The 6776-nt window shown below is 41.2% G+C and overlaps 1 long non-coding RNA gene across 1 annotated transcript; it reads right to left on the bottom strand.

Annotated features, from left to right (window-relative positions):
• Positions 1–1078: 1078 nt before the first annotated feature.
• On the bottom strand, positions 1079–6125 carry LOC142490981 (uncharacterized). Its single transcript, XR_012800196.1, has 4 exons — positions 4727–6125; positions 3792–4161; positions 3643–3699; positions 1079–1165 (listed from the first exon to the last, which is right to left on the bottom strand). It is a non-coding gene; the product is annotated as an uncharacterized LOC142490981 (long non-coding RNA).
• Positions 6126–6776: the final 651 nt, after the last annotated feature.

Here is a 6776-nt window from a genome sequence, read left to right as displayed (position 1 = left end):
TTTATGTCACGTACATAAACATCGAAGAAGGATGACGAGCAAATGCATGTAGCAAAAGCCATAGTCAAATAGCTATGTGTGTGTATATTATGTGCGTGGAAAAAATAAAATATGTCATACATTTACTGACCTTGCGATGACATCGTGTGTGAGGTGTGTGCGGCCGGATGCGCTTCCATGAGTCAACAGCCATGAGGAAAGAGGTATCCATTAAAAATTAAACACTTCAAATGGATACATCATGGGAGTGTTATAGATCCAATTAGTAATCCACAACGATGTTCTTCATCTGTGTATTATCTGTTACAATCCATGGTATTCGTGCCGTTGTTATCTTCTTGTGCCACGCCCTTTTTTCCTTGTTCTTCAATAGGTCCTTCATGCACTGCGTCTTGCATGAAAATGTGACGACGCAGGCTTTTAAAGGGATATGACGTAATTTTTTCTAAATATTGTTCCCACGCTCATGATTGGCCTGTGAAAAGCATGTGAATGGGGCAGTAACCATAACTAAGATGTAATTTAAAGGGAATGTCCAAAGGAAAGATGAGTGGCTGGCCTTTATTTACCTTTCAAATGACGTCAGAAAAAAACACATTTTTCTCCTCACATGGTACGATAGCCAATACAAACGTGAATGCAGTTCACATGGTGTGAATGGCTGCCGCACAATCTGACGCGTCCGTGCCTTATTTGTTTGCCTGGCCTTATCTTAAAGGTGAAAAAAAATACCATTCCAATTGGCTGCCGTCATTGCCTTTAAGTAACGTCGTACAGTTGCATTGTGTCTCCTACATCGACACATGTGTTGCGCCGACCAATCATTACCGTGGTAATAATATGCATCACGAGTGACATCATAAGCCTTTAAAAACCTATGTTGTCTCCATTTTCATCCAGACACCGCAGAGGAAGGACATCAGTAAGAAGAAGAAGTACAGGGCGTGGCAGATGCCGTACAGAAAACAGCGTACATACCGAAAGAATAATTTAAAGATACAGATGAAACCAAAACATTACAAACATTACGTGGACATTCATTGTGGAAGAAATAAGACAGAGTCGATTGTGGATGTACAAGTTTAATTCTACAATGGGTCCCTTCGATGTGTTGGATTTGTCGAGCACGAGTTTCCTGTTTGTGTTTTCTCAGCGACGGGTACATCTAATGGTAAGAAAGAAATATCATTCTAATGGTAAGAAAGAAATATCATATGTTTACTGTCAACGTCAACGTAGTTTCCAATACTTGACAAGCTATCATTACGGTTGATAATGCTCCTTACTTGATCAGTTCACATGTATGTCATTATGAAGGAACAGGCGTACACCTAAAAGTGAAATTTGTTTCTAAAGAGCAATTAATATGTTCTTACATGGATTGACATGCACGTTCTGTACACATACACATATGTATGTCACAAATAGAAGTACATAGTTCAACGTAACAGCCACAGCTATTTGATTACTGTGTGTTACGCGTCTATTGGACAGTGGTGAAAAGTATTATTGTTAGTTTCACACACATATGCATCAGTGAGCATCATGGTACTATAATCAAAACTTATTCTGAGCTTGTTTGTTGATGCTTATTTTGTGGTAACATCAGTGACTATGATGTATTTGTTGTAGACGGATAGCTTTCATGAATGTTGAGTTGACTGTATGTTACTTGTCTCAAACCTGTGCTTTACCATGTATTGTGAAGGTCACAAGTGAAGGTTTGGTGACCTTCTTGTATTCGGTGACCTTTTTATCAGGTAATGATAGTGTTCATATATTGTTTTACCTTTACCCAGGCATTGTGTTACTGTATTTTTCAAACAAGCCCATGTTTTATAGAACACTTGTATCATCGACAAAATTTCCTATCGTGTTTCATGACACTCATGTTATATTCATTTATGCGTTGTATTGCAGTTACATTTTGGGAAATATTAATATTTTTTGGTTATTGTACTCTGAACACAGTTTGTTTTCATTGTTCACCTGTCGACATATATACATTGTCATCTATAAGTAAATATTCAACTACAGATATATATAGACCGTGAAGCAACTGCTCCCTTCACAGTGTAACTTTTGTGTATAGAGTGACATTTACTCAAACGCATTATTCACTTTTTACATTACTAGCACGGAAGCTAATTTATGTGTCCAGTTATATGACATAGCCTTTGTTATCTGTTATGTGGTCAACGCAGCACAGAGGCACTTTGACGTGTGACTAATGTTATATAGCTGATGTTGCTACACAGAAGGACACTTTGTTTTAGTTCATATCATTGCAGGTTGGCCACATATTTATTACACATTGGTTCATGACTTCTAATCTACACATATCTGTATGGCATGTGTTATGCTGTGAGGGTGTGTCTAGCTGTGTTTACATTTACAATGTATGTTACTGTGCATGGGCGACTCTACGGCGGAGAAGACGCATTAACACCGTGTTTGCCTTCACAGAACCTAAGTAAGGTAATTAATCTGCTGTAATGTTCCGTTTTACATAATGTTCCGCCCAAGGGTGACTACAGCTAAGAGCCACATTCGTCCATGTCGCTCACTGAGGAATTTTTTACTATGCTATGGCACGGCATGGTGGTGCGGATGGCAGTTTGCCAGCCATCTTTATGAAGCCCACGTTGCGTTTTTGACCTGTAAGCGGTGTGCAATAGTGTTTTTCTCGATGCAAGTACATAATTGCTACACGATGTGCACACACATCACGCACACTTTGACATATATGCTATTTCTTTATAATTGATTGACATAACTGATATCCGCAAGGGCAAGTGCTTTTGTTAGATTTGGTTGGTTGTTGTAATTATAGTGTACATGTGATGGGGCTGCATACATTACAAATGCTTTACTTTCTCCATAGGTGAGCAAAACATTGTGTAGCTATAGGCAACGCTCGGTCCCGCCCCTATCCCCCCCACTTGTACTGTTTATCTGTACCGTGACCGGCGCATTTGATAGTGCTGGGGATACCGGCACCCCTTTAAGGGGTCTGTATGTTACGAAGTAGGGTGTCCATGATGATGAAACCAATGCAGTTTAACTTGTTACACAACAGCCACATGAATACCATTGTCATAAAGCATTTATGTACTACATGATCTTGAGATTAATACGTTCATACAGACGAAGATTTTACATATTACTCGTAGAAACACCAATGTTTAGATAACTTATTTCACTGTATGTATGTCACCACCATTGTGCGTGTTGATGCAGATGTAAGACACATATTGCACTACTAAATATTCGTGCCTGACAAGTGACCACAAATAGCTTCTGATGAACGCATATGTGTTACATAATTGACGCCATCAAAGATTGTATGCCCTATCTCTTAACATTAACACACCTTAGTACATTACAGCCTGTGTTCCAACGTTGTGCGAACTTTGCTGACTACTTCCAATTGCTAATTAGCATAGGACACATTTTACTATGTGTTAATTACATAGTTACATATATATTCTACGTGTACATAATATTTTAATTATATGTCACAAACACAATGGAATACAACAGTGAATCATGACTGTTACATAAACATTGTTAATATTTGTACTGTACTACATGTTTTGACGTTTGACAAGTACCACATACTACAATACACAATGTACTTACCTCCTTCTCCACACACAAGCGCAGAGTACTATGAAATCGCGAGCAAAAATCACTATCCTAAGGAAATAAACAAAATATAAAATTAGGCATGTCCTCTAACAACTGTGAAGTTTGTATGTTTTGCTTTGTGCAGCTCCATACATTTTTACCTGCAAAGTAGTTGTTAATCACATTTAAACGTGTCTCCACCCCACTCGCTGTCTGTTCGTTGTCTGCAGCTGGATGCATACGGTGTTCTTCTTCAATCAAGTCTCTTATGTCTGGTTGCACATTATGTATATTAAGAGATATTGTGCAACATGCAGCATGCAATTACAATGTCTGACACCTTTGTGGGCGAATATTGCAGAGCCCCACCTGAGCGTGACAGACATCTAAATCTGCTTTTGATAACTCCAAAAGTCCTCTCGATTACAGATCTTGTTGCGATGTGGGCCACATTGTACCTTTGCTCTGCTGCTGTTTGTGGATTTGGCAATGGTGTTAACAGCCACGATCTGATACCATATCCAGAATCACCTACAGTACAGATGTTGAAGGCAATGTTACAACAGGTGAAGTTGTTATGACATATGCTTAGGGCACAAAGCTATAGAAAGTAACAAACGAGGTATGTGTTAGTTGAGTTGCATTAAAGATACTGTACTTCTTAAGTTACATGTCCATTGCATGTAGGATGCAATGTATAAATATATGTTTATGCACATTGTTGTGCATTTCTGATGTAACAGGGAGATACCATTCATACTATTATGTGACACAAAATGTACTAATTAAAGTACACATTTTTGGAGTAGTTACGTGCATATACTTTTGCTAATGTCACAAAATAACGCGTTGTACATGACATGTGATGAGTGAGGTTACTAATACCTATCTCACCGTGAACATACAAGTTCCAGTGTATAAAGGTTTGGAGTATGTTACATACTCCAGGCCGCGAATCACTGTGACTTATGTGTCAGATGGTGGCTATGTATAATTGTCAGACTGTAACATTTAAGAAACATAAAATTAATTCATATGCTATGTAACAACACAACAATTACATCGACATACATAAATGGCTAACATTGTTACTAACCCAGCAGCCAGCAATTAGCAAATTGACCGTCTTCAAATGCATGAAACACTGAGGAATTTGTTAGAATCGAAGAGTCATGGCTAGAACCAGGGAATTTCGCGACCACATTAAATATGCGCATATACGCATCACATACCACTTGTACATTGAGAGAGTGGTAGTGCTTTCTATTGCGATATACATGCTCATGTAAGGAGGGGGGGTTAACGCTATATGAGTGCAATCTATAGCACCCATGACACATGGGACACCAGCTATATTATAGAATGCATTTCTGACGTCAACCCACTCTGTTGCATCGGTCGGAAATTTTATATATTTGCTTGCACGTTTAGTCAGTGCAGCTATGACCTGTGTGAAGCCCCTTGAAAAAGCAGACTGGGACACACCACCTACTATGGCAACGGTGGTCTGAAAAGACGCTGATGCCATAAAATGCAATGCACAAAGTAGTTTTACAAGGCCAGGGACGGCAGGACCTCTGGCACTAATAAAATCTATTTCCTCTCTTATCTCGTCGTATAAAGACAGTATCGCCACCGTACTTAAACGATATTGGGGCCTATGCAGAGTCGTCCGAATACATGCCATTCGGCATGTATTCGGCAGAATTTGCTTCCCGTATGCACAGAGGCTTCCTTGAGTGGCGAAATTTGAAATTTTCGCCAGGAGATTTGCTAGGCGGCAGCATCCCGCCAATGTGTTGGTGAGAAGCGTGTTTTTTTTAAATTTCGCCATGTTTCTAGGTTCGGCATATGCAGGAAAGGGCAAAGTGTGGTATTCGGCATATGTGCTTGAATTCTCAGCGCTGAAGTCGCCAATTGTGCGCGCCAGGAAAAAACGGCAGTAGCCGTCCAGTTCACTGTAAAGTGCTGTCAGTTAGTAAGGGGAAGCGGAGGAGCGGTCACATGACCGCTCCCATCCAATGGGTCTGCAGCCGGTTCCCTACAGAGCCGTCATTGCCAGACAGAAGGTGGGGTGTGTGTGTGTGATGCCCCGATCGCTGTCTCCCTTCTGCCCTGGTCCCTGCCCCTCTTCTGCTCCTGTCCCTGCCCCCCTTCTGCTCCGGTCCCTGTCTCCTGTGTGTGTGTGTGTGTGCATTGTGTGCCTTGTGTGTGTGTGTGTTTGCATTGTGTGTGTGTATGTGTATGTGCATGCATGCATGCATGTGTGTGTATGTGTGCATGTGTGTGTATGCATTCATGCATGTGTGTGTATGTGTGCATGTGTGTATGCATGTATGCATGTGTGTGTATGTGTGCATGTGTGTGTATGCATGTGTGTGTATGCATGTATGTGTATGTGTACTGCTGCCGAGTGCGGGGCTTCAGATCGCGATCAGCTGCTGTGTTTGGGGGGAGGGAGGGTCAGTATTGCTGCCGAGTGCAGGGCTTCACATTGCGATCAGCTGCTGGGCTTGGGGGGAGGAGGGGGGGGGGGGTCAGTAGTGCTGCCGAGTGCAGGGCTTCACATTGCGATCAGCTGCTGGGCTTGGGGGGAGGGCATCACGCTGTCACAAACCTTTGCCTTTGTGTATCAGTGCCTGTAAATGTGTGTATACAGTATTGTGTGTCTGTCTATCAGTGTATATTCCTGTGTGTCTGTCTATCACTGTGTATTATTGTGTATCTGTCTGAGTATCAGTATGTATTGCTGTGTGTCTGTCTATCAGTATGTACACTGTCTGTCACTGAATGTCTATGACTGTAGCTAATAAAAATTGTAAAAGTGTAAAGAGAAGGTTTTTTTTTCAGTATCTGCAGCTTCACAGTGCTTCTACCACTTTAACAGAGAGACGCGCGCTGTTTCTCTGGTATGTAACTATGCAGAAGCCGTCACTAAGACGCTGTGCCAGGAATGTGGTGTTTACTTTAGAAATTTCCCACCCACTTGAATTGAAGTCTTGCGAGACTCACGAGCGCGACTTTCACCCGCAGTGACTGAAAATATAGCCAGATGTAAGTAGCTCAGTCTGAAATGGCGCGATTAACACTCGCCAATCATACACTTTGAGACTTGATTGACGATTTGTCCTTTCTGAATCAGGCTC

The sequence above is a fragment of the Ascaphus truei genome, chromosome 3 (genome assembly GCF_040206685.1).
Source record: "Ascaphus truei isolate aAscTru1 chromosome 3, aAscTru1.hap1, whole genome shotgun sequence".
Classification (NCBI taxonomy): domain Eukaryota; kingdom Metazoa; phylum Chordata; class Amphibia; order Anura; family Ascaphidae; genus Ascaphus; species Ascaphus truei.
Note: the sequence above shows the minus strand (reverse complement) of the source record. Positions and strands in the feature narration are given on the sequence as shown.